The sequence below is a fragment of the Schistocerca nitens genome, chromosome 6 (assembly GCF_023898315.1).
Source record: "Schistocerca nitens isolate TAMUIC-IGC-003100 chromosome 6, iqSchNite1.1, whole genome shotgun sequence".
Classification (NCBI taxonomy): Eukaryota; Metazoa; Arthropoda; class Insecta; order Orthoptera; family Acrididae; genus Schistocerca; species Schistocerca nitens.
The window spans coordinates 448,541,994-448,557,544 of record NC_064619.1 but is presented as its reverse complement, the minus strand read 5'-3'; the positions used below and the strand labels follow the sequence as shown (position 1 = coordinate 448,557,544).

The 15,551-nt window shown below is 43.7% G+C and overlaps 1 protein-coding gene across 2 annotated transcripts in view; it reads left to right on the top strand.

Annotated features, from left to right (window-relative positions):
- Positions 1-910: 910 nt before the first annotated feature.
- Positions 911-15,551, top strand: part of LOC126262242 (semaphorin-1A) — a 923,656-nt gene continuing 909,015 nt past the window's right edge. The window contains exon 1 of one of the 2 annotated variants that reach the window (XM_049958718.1): positions 911-1,076. The gene's annotated coding sequence lies outside the window, so the exon portion shown is untranslated. Of the gene's footprint in view, positions 1,184-15,551 lie in introns of both variants that reach the window. The other variant, XM_049958717.1, reaches the window with a different exon arrangement.

Below are 15,551 nucleotides of genomic sequence, written 5' to 3'. Positions count from 1 at the left end.
AGAAACTACCTGACATTTGCACGTCGACTGTAACTGCGTTTCACTGTAATGAGAATTCAGAATGTCAACCACTGCGCTACCATAGCGATAACTTGTTCGGTAGCAAACTTAACTTCTGTGTCAAGGTGATAATACAACTACGGTTGTCTTGCCTGAAGCATTTTGGCAGCAATTTGTTTTAAAAGTTTCTGGTGCTATTCACGCGATGCTGATCGATGGTTGCTGATAACGGACACCACTGGCACTATTGCAGGATGGTTATTTATCTAAGCTTTCTTTATTCCTTAGGTACAAACTATGACAAATGAACATCACAATAAGTAATTGACCGGCAGAAAATAAATACGCCTTAAGAGCAATAGATTTTATTTATTAGATATATTTTTATCTCACTTGTCCCAATGAAGAAGGGCTGTTGGCGGCTGTACTAAGAAAGCATATTTCGTTTCCGTTACTCGCATATTAGGCCTAATGGATCACGTAATGCTCACTGATGGTTGCCGGCATCGTTGAAGAGCTGCTATCTATCTATGACTTTTTTCGGCAACCGTCGGTCAGCATTGCGTGAACTGTTGGGCCTAATAATACAGCTGCAACCTGCGCCTGCAATGGAACCAGTTTGGCCATCACATAGCAAAAAGACTCAAATGAGAGAAGCTTAAGCAAGACATATCAGCAGTATTCAGCTTTAGAATAAAGATTTAAGATCGCCTCCTTTCACTGCTGTCATCGTTCATCAACAACAAAATCGTGTACATTGTACCAGATCGCCATCTAATCGGCAACTTAGAAACAGAGGTGAAGTCGTTCCATAGGCTACCGCGCGATGGCAGCACAGACACCAACAACACGTGACGTCACGTCCGCTTGCAGGATTTGAGGCATCGATTACTTAAACGCTTGTTGGCTGGCACGATCGCTACACGCTTGTGAAGTTTTCGGTTTTTCGTGTTTCGGAATGCGGTTGTGTTCGTCGTGATAATACCGCTTCAGCATTCGCTCGCAAAAGCGCGTGACCTTTAGTACAGGCGGCAAATCTTCTGCAATTGATGATTCGAGTTTTCTTACCGTTGAAAGTAAGCTATCTCTCTCAAATTTCCATGCCGCAGCGCCTGTCATGTTGTAAAAGGTAGGGTCGCCCAGTGTGTCGTGCCCCCAGAAGCTAGAGAATCCCGTAAATTACGTGAGTACTTATCTGTTTCTCATTGTAGTTGTTGCTGTAGTTGTCTTTTTCCGGTAGGATTTATTTTTATCATCAGATAAAAAATATCCATGTAACTTATTTGACAGCTAGAATCCGTCAGAATCCGAAACTGGTAAACGGTGAATACCTCAAAACGAATGTAATTGATGTCTGTCATATCAACAATAATAGTCTTCAAACGGAAAAACTGCGGCGGTGTAAACAAATCGCCTGTGAAGAAGGAAGCAAATGGTTCCTCGCTTTCTGTACAGCTGTAAACGATACCATCAACTCTCCCATATATATTTCAGTTTCCAATGTGGATGTGAGTGCAGATGGATTTTGCTTGTGATTACTCACCGGTAGTGAAAATTTATGTTTAGTGTTTCGCCAGGCGACTGAGGTAAGTGGCGGTCTGCAACGTCACGTGTAGCTTGTGGAGACTGCCGGAGGAAAAGACGTGTATTTTATGGAGCATTTCAACCAAAAAATCTGTGTTTAGCATCCTAACACTACATTTTGCATTTTCTTTTAATGCATTTCGATTATATTTGATGTACCGTAGCGTAGTTACACTGTGGTAATACCAGAAATGATCAGCCCTGTGAGAATCTTTGTTGTTACAAACATCTATATCTAATTATCTTATCATCTTATCGACAACATCTTCAAAGTTGCCTCCTCATACATGTTAACAACAAAATATGTAGTGTGTGTAGGCTTTTGCAACTCGAACACTGATGCCGCGGGATTGACAATCAGTTAGGACGAATTCCAGTTAATAATTAGCTTGCCTTGAAAAGAAAGCCGTATCCGATTTCAAACTGTTGTTGTAAACATAACGACATTGCATCAGCTGAAAGATATAGATCGGCAGAAAGAAAAGTAATGACTATCAGGTAACCTGCTTGGATCATTGTCGTTTACGAAAATGTTAGGCTTCGTGTGTTAGGATTTCTCTCGTCATGCTCATGTGAAATGGGTCACTTCATTTAATAGATTCCATGGTTCTTGGCTCATACTGAGCAAACATTTCCCTACTACACTTGCTCTTGATGTAATGTAGTCTTGGTTTAAGATTCGCTTTTCGTGTTTACCCCCAGCCCAAGAAACAAAACGTTTTGCGGTATCCGCTATATTAAATTGAGGGACGTATTGTTGTAAAACACACAATGTTAAAATATGCCGTTATGCCCTCTCGACAATTAAGTGAATAAACATGAAACGTCAAATTTTGCCGAAAATGCGTGCGCTGTGTGCGCGTGCGTGTGTTGAGATAGCTAATTTCATACCATTATGACATTGTGAGACGATCCTTGGATGAATAAATAAACTAATTAAGTCATGCTAGACAGGAATGGTTGGTGGAATAACTATGAGCACCTTTTCCAAAATTCATTATTGAAAGTCTTACCGAAGTGTATAGACCCAATGACTGGGCACAAATGAGAAATGAAGTTTAGGAATTTTGAGTTAGACCGTTCATTGTTTAGCTTTCTCCTGAGTGACTGAAAGGGAGTTTTATTCTCGTCGTGTCTCGTTAATCCAGCACACTGTGTATCCCTTCTGTGAAGTATGAAGGGTGCGCGCTTCGTTGTTGTCTCCACTTTTACGACAATCAGTAATATTCGTGGTAACGACGATAGTGACTGTGGCTGTAGAAAGGTCGTATTAGTGATAGTCGTAGTGTAAACAGCGAAAGGTCACAGCAAAAATGTGAAATGTAGATGGGACTGACATCGAGGAAGCGCTGACTGACGCGATACGAATCGACCCGGCGAGGACGGACGGCCGATCTACACCGCATGGAATCTGCGGAACAGTACAGGAGCGTCTCCTGAAGAGCGCTCGCAGCCGTTGGCGTCCGTACACACGCAGTCGTAACTACAGCAACCACGAACCGTTCGACAGGCGATACCAGTATCATACACGGTGTGTACGATATGAGCTTGGTAGTTATTGTACGCATTTTGCATGCATTATTATATCATAACGCCAATACAGGAAATTTTTTTTGATACGGCACTGATCCACACACACACACACACACTGAAGCCAAATAGCGTTTGTGAGGTGGTTTGTCATTTTTGTGTCGTGTTTTAGAATTTCACTTTTTAAGTAAGTTTTATTATAGACAGTCACTACAAAATCAATTGCTTTTGTGCGCTAATGTCAACAGTACTTGCGAGCGTAAGTCACCTTCTGTTCGGTTAAGAATGTGAAAAAATATTTCTTGGATAAATAAAACTTGTAACACACCAAGAAATTTTTCTCTTGTTTGCCATTATTTTGGTGTTCGGCCAAGCCATGGCAGAAAATCCATTCATTGTTATAGCTGTTTTTTTTCTTTTTTTAAATTATTTGCTTAAGTTATAAAAGTCAGCAGAAAGGTATTAAATGTATAAATAAAGATGGGGCAATCATAACAAGATAATGGCCGTGTTAATGTTCTTGTATATAGTGTCTCCACAAACCCGAAGGCTGTATTGGAGATTTTTAGCATTATACAGCTGTGATTCGCAAAGAGCATCAATTTTGATAATTTCCCACAACGGCATAAACCTGTATTCATCTGAATGACTCTCCGCATGGGCTATAAATTCATCGATTTTATAGTTACACTCACGCGGGATGTGTAGCAGGGGAACTAGTGAAATTACAGTGTAATCTACATTTCTTTCGGAGTTTTAAGACCGGCGAAATTTCTCTTCTTCCAGTCACGTGAATTGCGCGTACGGAGTAATATCAAAGACAACGAAATGAAGCAGCGTATGATCACCCTGATTCGTGTCGATATCTACATATGTACATTGCAGCAGCCACCGTACGGTGTGTGATGGGAGATACCTAGTGTACCAGTTCATTTTTGCCCTCTTTCTAGTCCATTCGCAGACGTTAGCCCAAGTCTGACACTGTGTACGTCTCCGTACGTCCTACACGCATGTTGGCGAAATATCTCATTCTCGATTTGCCTTGGAAATTATGTACATGATTTGAGTCTCTCTCTCTCTCTCTCTCTCTCTCTCTCTCTCTATACTTCGTTTGTGGATGAATTACACTTCCGTAAGGGTTTTTCAGTGCGTATATTTGCTCTTCCTTTGTTAGTGGATGTTGCCGTTTGACGTTACAAGTATGCCAGGTATTGCAAACCTGTAGTAAGGAAATCATATCTAATTTTTCTTGTTACTGGTTAACTGACGGGCAACCATAGCGCATCTAGTCAACCTTGAGTTTAATTACGTGTGGAGGTACTACATCACTATCATTGTATCAGTTCAGATTTCCTTAGGGAAGGCTATGCGGAAGGTGGTTATAAAAATCGCATTAAATTAGCGGAAGGAATCACTCTAGACTTTCAAAGTGCAACCAGCAGTCCAGCTAGCATAACGACTGTTTGAAAGAAGGTAAAAAGAATGGGGTACAGTGGAGCACCTCATAGGCCACACATTTCTGTAGTCAGTGCTAATAAGCTACGCTTGACATGGTGCAAAAGGGACGTCACTGGACAGTGGATGACTGGAGACTTTGCAGTGGTGAATCACGCTATATCCTTGGCAATCCCATGGAAAACCTTGGCTTTGGCGAATACCTGCAGAACGTTAGCAGCGATGATGTGTAGTGCCAACAGTGAATTACGAATACAGAACTTGCGTGTTCCCATAGCAACATGCATTGCAGTTACAAGCCAAGTAATTTCTTTCATAACATACTAACGTACAACATGCTTTAAATCACAAACAAATCCTCCCTCCTCCCCAAACTTTTTTAAAATTAAAACCCGAGGTTATTGCTGTCTATAGTGACCCCACTGTCTACGCAACGTTGATTCCCCTCAAAACAAGCGTTGAAGCAGTAATGACCTGGTCGCCTACAGTGTATAACCTCCCAAGATCCGACGTGTGTGTCTGTCTGTGTGTGTGTGTGTGTGTGTGTGTGTGTGTGTGTGTGTGTGTCAAGGTCCATACTCTTGAAATTGATTTTTCAACCTCTCACTGTTCATCGTTGTGCGCGAAACGAGGATTTTTTTGCATCAGCTAGTTTCGTTGCTGATATCAGTTACCAGAGGAACACGAAACGTCGCTTACAGTCGTCGAAACACGAAATCGACACGGTTTGTGCTTTGTCTGTTAGGGGCTACTAAATTATGCAGAATTACGGTGCCATTGGACGAAAATGTCCAGACATCCCCTCGCAGCGATACATATACTTGCCAATCGTTGAATAAATCTCATTTGTTTCGACCTATCCCGATCACAACATGTCGTTAATGTCTTCAGTCCGAAGACTGGTTCGATGCAGCTCTCCATGCTACTGTATCCTGTGCAACCTTCATCACCTCCTCAGAGTAACTATTGCTATACTGGATGTTAACAAATTTCTCTTCTACAGAGCCTCTTCTATTTTCCATGGCCAGTCTACCTTTTATATCCTCTCTACTTCGACCATGATCTGTTACTTTTCTGCCCAAATAGCAAAATTCATCAGCTACTTTAAGTATCTCGTTTCGTAATGTAATTCCCTCGGCATCACCTAATTTAATTCGACTACATTCCATTATCCTTGTTTTGCTTTTTTTATGTTCATCTTACATCCTTCTTTCAGGACACTGTCCATTCCTTTTAAGTTCTTTGCTGTCTGAGAATTACAAAGTCACCGGCAAACCTCAAAGTTTTTATTTCTTATCACTGAACTAGATTCCTGCTCCAGATGTTTCTTTTGTTTCCTTTACTGCATGCTCAATGTACAGATTGAATACCAAAGGGGATAGGCTACAAACCTTGTTTCTCTCCCTTCTCAACCACTGCTTGCTTCCCTTTCGTGCCCCCTCCATTCTTTGCACGAGAATGGAAAAACTGATAGAAGCTGACCCCGGGGAATATCAGTTTGGATTCCACAGAATTGTAGGAACACGCGAGGCAATTCTTCACCCCACGCCAAAACTTATGCAGGACATTTCTAAGTTCACGTTGCACACTTTGATGCTTGAAATGGAAACAGTAGGTAACGTGTAGAATAGGGTCCTATGACCGTAACATATCACCAAATACTACATTAGCGCTCGTGAAATGTGATTTATTTCAGTCTCCCACATCTTCTAACGAAAAGGCGATGGTAATTTGTTGTGTGTTAAGTGGATTATTACACTCATAACAATATTATGTAACATTGCTCTATGCTAAGAATTCAGTGTTTTCGTTCATCGTGTATACTCGGCGTCTCCTCTTCCATCTGGTGGTTAATATTCTTTTCCACGACTATTAATGTTGGTAGCATACGGCAGTGGTATCACATTAGTTATTTGATGACGAATGTTAAGGAATACGAGACTAACTGCGTGATTAGATTTGGGAGATTCCCAGCAGAGCTCCAGTCGTCATTCTTAACGGGGACTAAATCTTCAGATATAAAATTAACTTTGAGACTTCCCGTAGGAAATATTACAGCGCCTCTACTGTACATGATGTGTATACTACGTTCATGAGCCAAAACATTACAAGCATTCCTAACAGCGAGACTTGAATGCCGCCTCGTAGTGTTGCGAGCGTGTGACACGTAAGGAAAGTGTACAAGGTAATTAAAAAACAATACAAACTGACATCGCACATCGTCCCTACAACAAGAATGAGTAATCACATAGGAACCGGGGTCGTGAAGGCCATTCGGGGCTACTAAATGGCGTTGCAGTTATTTAGTCACATACTACAATCGGACGCCGGTTATGAGAGATGCTCGAAGTTTTGTCCTGACGCATCGAGAGACAGCTGATATCTATGCTGCAGTGAACGGCACACCCTCTCAAATATGCCAGGTGTATCACGAAAACAGCCTGCTGCCGCAACAATCCTGTCCCTAGGTCCTTTGGCGTTTAGTACACAAGGCCCTTCATATACCCTCACAGGAAACAATCTATCGCGTGATTGTGGTGGCTTTGCGATTAGCCCATCGTGACCAATCGGACCAATCCAGCTGCAGGGAAAGGTTGCCTGCAGATGTGCCCTCACTTGTCTGCTGAAATGTTCGGGGGCTCCGTCGTGCTGAAATCGAATACGGCAACGAACAGGTGGCATCAGCATGTCCGGCAAAACATCCCACGGGAATACGAGACACGTGCGACATAAAGTCAGTCCTGGAGAATGTACGCCCCAATTAAACAGTTGCCGACGATGCCAGCCCACAAGTTACGGGTAAACTTGCGCTTTGAGGCATGCGTATGTGTAGCGTATGGTTTGACATCCGTCCATGTGTGCAGACTATAACGTCCATCACACATTCGACTGAGAACGCAGCCATATTAGTGAAGAGGACATTCGCTCTGTAGCGGATTCCTACAGAAAGCAACTGGCAAATTCCATGCGCTTGTTGTAGTCCCTCAGTCGCAATGCTTGGACGCGTTGAAAGTGGAAACAGATGCAGTCTTTCGTCCTGTACAATACGCAATAGGCTTGGGAGATGCAGTGGCGCTGGATACTCGTTGTGTACGCTGCACCCTTTCGAGAACGCTTCCTCCCGCCACAACTGTCTGTGTTGATCGTTAGCGACCAGCATCCGGCTTGTGCACGTGGAAAGAGCCGGTTCCGCACAATCGGCGATGCAGGTTGGCGAATAAATAAACAACACGGCTTCTCGTCAATTGCAGTTAGCCGCGCCATAAATCGAATGCAAAATGGTTCAAATGGCTCTGAGCACTATGGGACTTAACGTCTGAGATCATCAGTCCCCTAGAACTTAGAACTACTTAAACCTAACTAACCTAAGGACATCACACACATCCATGCCTCAGGCAGGATTAGAACCTGCGACCGTAGCGGTCGCGCGGTTCCAGACTGTAGCGCCTAGAACCGCTCGGCCACCCCGGCCGGCAAAAATCGAATGCATCTCAGCCATTTCGCGTTACGTGTAGCTAGCCATGTTATTCCCAATGCTTCCAGGCGTGAATCGCGCTGGTCTCCGTGCGCTCCGCCCGTTTTTTTTATAGCAACGCCCTCGGTGGCCTCGTGGCGTTTGCGACCCCTGTTCCTATGTGATTACTGACCTTTGTTGTATACCTGACGTGCCATGTCAGTTTGTAAACTCTCTTAAAAAAACAATCGCCCTATATAAGTGGGGCAGAGACGAACGGAGCATCATTCTAGCGACCATACGGACCACAAATACGGTAATTACTTTCACCAGCTGCGACATAGTCGCGTATACGAACAGTGATCCAATACTTCAAATGTTTTTTATTCCAGTCTTTGATCACAATATCAATTCTTTTGGCGATGACCGGTTTCAGTCGTAATGACCATCCTCAGCTCTTTTCTAGTCATTATTGCAACTCAATATTGCAATAATGACTGTGTGGACGATGTTACCTATTCTACACCTTGTTTTAGATCTATGTGACGATGCTGTGCTGATTATACGAGTGTAATCCCAAAAGTAAGGTCTGCTATTTTTTTTATAAGTACATAGATCTGTTTATTTCTACAATGGTTTACATCAGTTTACAGCTTGAACATTTAGCTATTTTTCGACATAATCACCATTTCTGTCGATGCATTTTTGTAGACGCTGTGGCAGTTTTTGTATGCCCATGTCGTACTAGCTCACCGCCATGCTGTTCAGAAAGTTATGACCCTCTTCTTTCACCTCGTCGTCGGAGCTGAATCGCTGGGACCACAATTAACGCTGACAGGTACTGTGAGACTCTGAAAAAGCTCAAATGGGCAATTCAGCACAGAAGAAGAGGAATGTTGAGCAAGAGCGTACACATTCTCCATGACAACGCTCGCCCACACAGCGCTCGGCAAACCGTTGCTCTCCTGCAACAGTTTCAGTGGAACATAATCACCCACCCACCCTATAGTCCTGACTTGCGCCCAGTGACTATCACCTGTTCCTAGGTTAAAACAACATTTGGCTGGAAAGCGATTCAGCTCCGACGACGAGGTGAAAGAAGAGGTTCATAACTTTCTGAACTGCATGGCGGCGAGCTGGTATGACATGGGCATACAAAAACTGCCACAGCGTCTACAAAAATGCATCGACAGAAATGGTGATTATGTCGAAAAATAGCTAAATGTTCAAGCTGTAAACTGCTGTAAACCATTGTAGAAATAAACAGGTCTATGTACTTGTAAAAAAATAGACCTTACTTTTAGGATTACCCTCGTATTTATATATTTTGACGATGCCATTATGGCCTTATCACTTTAGGACATGGTGTAGAAAACATCTGAGGATGGTCATTACGGACTGAAACCGGTCATCGCAAAAGAATTGATATTGTGATCAAAGACTGGAACAAAAAAACTTTTGACGGTAATTACTGACGTAAGCGGCCTTGACAAAAGGCAGATAGTTACGGTCTTGAGCCTGGTAGCGCGCATTTCGGAAAAGGCGATGCAGATCGGCTGTTCGCGTGCTACTGTCTTGAGCATCGACGGGAAGTGGTTGAAGGATGGTGAAACTATGAGCAGGGGACGAGGTGTTGGGATGCACATGCCTCGTCACAGAACACTGAGATCAGAGGCTTGCCTGCTCTGTAAGGGAGGGGAGGTGGCGATGTGTGGCATGTCTCACGACGGACTAAACAACTGGTACTGATAAAAGTGCCTCGGAACACACTGCTCAGCGCACGTGGTTGCACGTGGGACTCCTCAGCTAATGACTCCGACATCTTCCCATATTGACCCAATGACAGCGCCAATTACGATTGCAGTGGACACGTGATCTTGGAGATTGGGCCATGGATCAATGGAAACGTGTCGCCTGATAGGATGAAACACGTTTCATGTTACCCTATTTGGTCTGTCGCCTCCTGGTACGGCGTCATACAGGCTCGAAAAATGGACAGCGCCACGGACGCAGGCCGGCGGTGGCAGTATGTTATGGGGGGGGGGGGGGCATTGATCTTGGCTTCTGTGCGACCTGAGGCGGTAATCGAAGACAACATGACACCAGTGGGCTACGTGAACATTATTGCAGTCCACTTGCATCCCTTCATGCTGGATTTCTTCCTCTACTGCATTGGCGTCATCCAGCAGAATAACTGCCAGTGTCGCTACTCCAGAATCAGCATCGGAATGCAGTGGTTTGAGGGATACGATAGTTACTCACACTGATGTCTTGAGCACGGCATTAATCTGACTTTAGCTCGGTCGCACGTATCCGGGGCGCTATCTGGCGCCATATCCGCACCTACATACCACCGTTCCTTGAGTTATGGGAACTGCGTCACCTGTGCGTAGAGATCAGGAGTCTAAAACCTTCGAAAAGTTACAAAGGACTTGTCGAATCCATACAACGCCGAATCGTTGCTGTATTGTGTTTCAAAGGTGGAACAATAAGCTATTATGCAAGTGGTTATAACGCTTTGGCTCTTCGGTGCATACATTCCATTATGCTATTGCTTATACACTACTGGCCATTAAAATTGCTACACCAAGAAGATATGCAGATGATAAACGGGTATTCATTGGACAAATATATTATACTACAACTGACATCTGATTACATTTTCACGCAATTTGGGTGCATAGATCCTGAGAAATCAGTACCGAGAACAACCATCTCTGGCCGTAATAACGGCCCTGATACGCCTGGGCATTGAGTCAAACAGAGCTTGGATGGCGTGTACAGGTACAGCTGCCCATGCAGCTTCAACACGATACCACAGTTCATCAAGAGTAGTGACTGGCGTATTGTGACGAGCCAGTTGCTCGGCCACCATTGACCAGACGTTTTCAGTTGCTGAGAGATCTGGAAAATGTGCTGGCCAGGGCAGCAGTCGAACATTTTATATATCCAGAAAGGCCCGTACGGGTCCTGCAACATGCGGTCGTGCATTATCCTGCTGAAATGTAGGGTTTCGCAGGGATCGAATGAAGGGTAGAGCCACGGGTCGCAACACATCTGAAATGTACCGTCCACTGTTCAAATTGCCGTCAATGCGAACAAGATGTGACCGAGACGTGTAATCAATGGCACCCCATACCATCACGCCGGGTGATACACCAGTATGACGATGACGAATGCACGCTTCCAATGTGCGTTCAGCGCGATGTCGCCAAACACGGATGCGACCATCATGATGCTGTAAACAGAACCTGGATTCATCCGAAAAATGACGTTTTGCCAGTCGTGCACCCAGGCTCGTCGTTGAATACACCATCGCAGGCGCTCCTGTCTGTGTTGCAGCGTCAAGGGTAATCGCAACCATGGTCTGCTAGCTGATAGTCCATGCTGCTGCAATCGTCGTCGAACTGTTCGAGCAGATGGTTGTTGTCTTGCAAACGTCCCCATCTGCTGACTCAGGGATCAAGACGTGGCTGCACGATCCGTTACAGTCATGCGGATAAGATGCCTCTCATCTCGACTGCTAGTGATACCAGGCCGTTGGGATCCAGCACGGCGTCCCGTATTACTCTTCTGAACCCACCGATTCCATATTCTGGTAACAGTCATTGGATCTCGACCAACGCGAGCAGCAATGTTGCGATACGATAAACCTCAATCGCATTTCTCCTCCTTACACGAGGCATCACAACAACGTTTCACCAGGCAACGCCGGTCAACTGCTGTTTGTGTATGAGAAATTGGTTGGAAACTTTCCTCATGTCAGCACGTTGTAGGTGTCGCTACCGGCGCCAGCCTTATGTGAATGCTCTGAAAAGCTAATCATTTGCATATCACAGCATCTTCTTCCTGTCGGTTAAATTTCGCGTCTGTAGGACGTCATCTTCGTGGTGTAGCAATTTTAATGGCCGTTAGTGTAAGTCATTGGGAGCAGTAGCAAACGCAAAACATCTCCGAGAATGTTTCCGGAGCGACTTAAAATGCAGTGACCACACGAAACTAGTCTTAGGAAGATTAGATGCCAGATTGAGATTCATTGGAAGATTCGTATTTAAATGCAAACTATATCGCTTGTTCGATCATTTTTACATCTACATGTATATTCTGCAAGTCGTCGTACGGCGCGTGGCGCAGGGTAATTCGTACAAGTATTAAAGATTTTCTGTCGTATTATATTTGCTTAGTGAGCGAGGAAAAAAATTACTCTCCGTATACCTTCGCTTGCGGCCTAATAAGATGCTATTCCTCGAATACAGGTTCTCTAAAATTACGCAACGTTGTATCACGAAAACTAAGACATTTAAATTCCCCGAGCGCATGTAATACCGACTTGGGTAGTGCTCGTTGATCTGGGACTTGTACCAGGTAGGGTTAATAAGAGAGTCAAGATCCAAACAAGAGTGGTGCATTTTGTCAATCGACAGCATAGCTTTCTCAGCTAAGTAGTGCTGTGGTCAATGGTAGGTAGTGGTGCAGAGGCGACGAGTTCTTGTCTTTTTGCGGCGCTAAAATATAATTTTTATTAAATTTCGATGTTATTTTTGGTTAATGCTTGAACTGAGGCAAGCGTTTCAATACATTTTTAATTAGTGCGTCTGTTAACATGGGTTTTATAACTTTCAGAGCATTAGCAAAGTCATTAAAATCTGGTCTCCACAATTATGTGTGAGTGGGGTAATACCCACTGACCGATATAGGGCAATGTCTACAGGATGTCGATATTTCCCCATGCTTTAAACTTAAGAAAAAATTTTTTTTTAGTAAGGTCTTATATCTAATTTCGGATGGCGAGGGCGCGAAAAAGAAAATCGTATAGGACTAAATGAATTGAAGAAGAGCTAAAATAGGCATTAAGCTTGGTTAAATCAGGGAGCTCACTGAACAGCGTATCAAAGGAGCTAAACATAGAAAAATTACATTTTATGATCGACTAAAATCAGACAATGAATCTTCCTTGTTAGACGATCTATTATTACTCCTGAACAAGAATTACTAAACTATATGACTACATTGGTACAATTATTCTATGGCATTTCCATGGCTGAGTTGCAGTGAATTGCCTGCGACCTTGCCGAAGAACTAGGTCTTAATCGTTATTTCAATAAAATTACTAAAATGGCTGGAGAAGTCTAGGTTTCTGGTTTTATAAATACAAATCCTAAAATAAGCTTAAAAAAACCATCAGCAACAAGTATCAACACAGTTATAGGTTTCAGTAAAACGAAGTGGCTAACGTTGACGCTCGTATCAAAGTGGGGCGTCACCAGCCGGCCGCGGCGCTTATATCCTCTTCACATAGGAGCCGCTGCTGTCGCGTTGTTGTTCTGGAAGGGATGCGGTTGACTGACTTCTGCTCACAGCCTTCTCTTCTTTGTCGTTCCCGACTGGCGTGCCTGCGCTTGACTTTACGCCGTAACAGTTGAGGTACTAAAATGTTTCTTAAAACAGGAATTTTATTCTATCTGTATTTCATACTGTTTGCAATTAAAAGAAAACAGCCGTCGGTCACTAATTTTTAACGAATTAACCGGGTTTCGACACTGCTAGGAGTGTCGAAAACCGGTTAATTCGTTAAAAATTAGTGACCGATTGCTGTTTTCTTTTAATTGTAAGTGTTCACGGTCTCTGAACGTGCAACCATGTACAAAATTTTTCATACTGTTTGTATTACCCTGTAAGACTCAGGTGCTCGGAGTAAAATCGACAGAGTGCATACTTGAGAAAATGTGTATATAGCTCCAAAGATCATCATTTTTCGATTTTTCTGGTCTAACATTGCTGGGTCACACAAGGTGCCATGAATTTTTCCATGGAAGTGACATATTCTAGAACATAACGAGAAAGTCCTTAGGGTGTCGGTATTCACCCGGTTTCCTCTACTCATCGAATTCTCGTGGTAAATGCCACAGGAGAGGCATTTTGTATCATGGAGAGTTGTGTTACTGAAATTCCTAGAGCGTTTGTTCTAAGAAGAGTCCGGCGACATACTAACTTCCCCAGAAACATTTCACGAAATGATCGTGATGCAGAAATTAGACCTCATTTTGAGGCTTACACACAGGCGTACTTACTGTGCGTCATTCGCGAGTAGATGGGTGAGGTAGTGAAGTATTTTCTGCGATAGACCGTAACGTGGCTCGCGGAGTAGAAATAGGTGCGGTAATTACGGGAGTCGCACTAAACTAGTATCGCTTTCACAACAGAAACACACAGAAGAGTGAAATCATTTTACTATGTGTTGCTTGAGGCTTTCCCGACGGACATGTTGTATATATGGTTCTCGGGCGAGACGTCGGATGTCATAGTGAAAACTCCACAATATTTCGTCAGCGCAACTGGCCGACATCTTCAGGTGCGACGAACACACTGCCTTAGCAGTGTGTTCGTCGCACCTGAAGATGTCGGCCAGTTGCGCTGACGAGATATTGTGGAGTTTTCACTGACATCCGACGTCTCGCCCGAGAACCATATATACATCATTTTACTAGTTTGTAGCGCAGAAAATTAAGTTTAGAGCCTTGAATTGCTCAAAATTTTATCTACTCGGTCTTACAAGCCGTCAAAGAGCGCAACGGAGGAAGTTTTTATGAGTAGCAGTGACTATTAGCCGAAATACGCTAGTAATTGCAACCTGTCAACTGCGGTGAATATTTGGAAATGCCCTGTGAGTGTTGTTCGGCATCTCGGACACTCAGTTCTTGCACCCAGAATGCAGTAACGAGAAGTAACAGTGCACGGTCAAACTCTGCCATTGCTGCGGTACTAGTTAGTTATCTGGCTGAGCTTCCCAAATGGACAGTTACAATTACACCGTTGTGTCTTTCAGCCCGCAAACTCAGGCGAGGACGGCGGTGTCGAATGGCAGCCATTGTCAGTTCTGTTTCTTCCACAGAAAGCTGAATCGAATGCGCGGGTGAGTCTCCGCTTCCTGTTACGACCTTAGTGGTAATGACAGAAACAGTTCTGAGAACACAATGCCCCGTTTTCTCGCGCTATACACTTTAGTGGCATACAAAACGGTGCTAGCAACGTCTTTTACAGTAAGCTGAATTTCGCAGTTGACGTCGTAGACAGCTAAGATGAACTCATCGAGTGCTTGGATTGCGACCCTAAGATCGTTTCTGTCTGTGTTTTTAAGAATTTCTTGATGCGATTCTACATTTCCGTTTAGCAATTAGTCGCTCGTAGATACTAATAATAAATCTGTAAGACCGTCGTGTCCGTCTATCTGAATACACTTCTCCAAAACTACTATACGAATTTTATGGGATTTTCGCATGTAACTTCGGCATAGCTTGGAGCACCTATAGGCTTCATTTCATCACAGTCGGACCACGGGAAAAAAGATACAGCAATTGAAAGGCTTACCCCTACTAACAGTATAAACGCGAAAGTAACTCTGCTGTCACGTTTTCGCGACTAATCCGCCGAAACGATTTCGATGGAATTTGGTTGGTGGATAGTGGACACATACACACAAATGTGTACACGAACAGATCACAGATACTTCAGTAATTACACTCGAAAG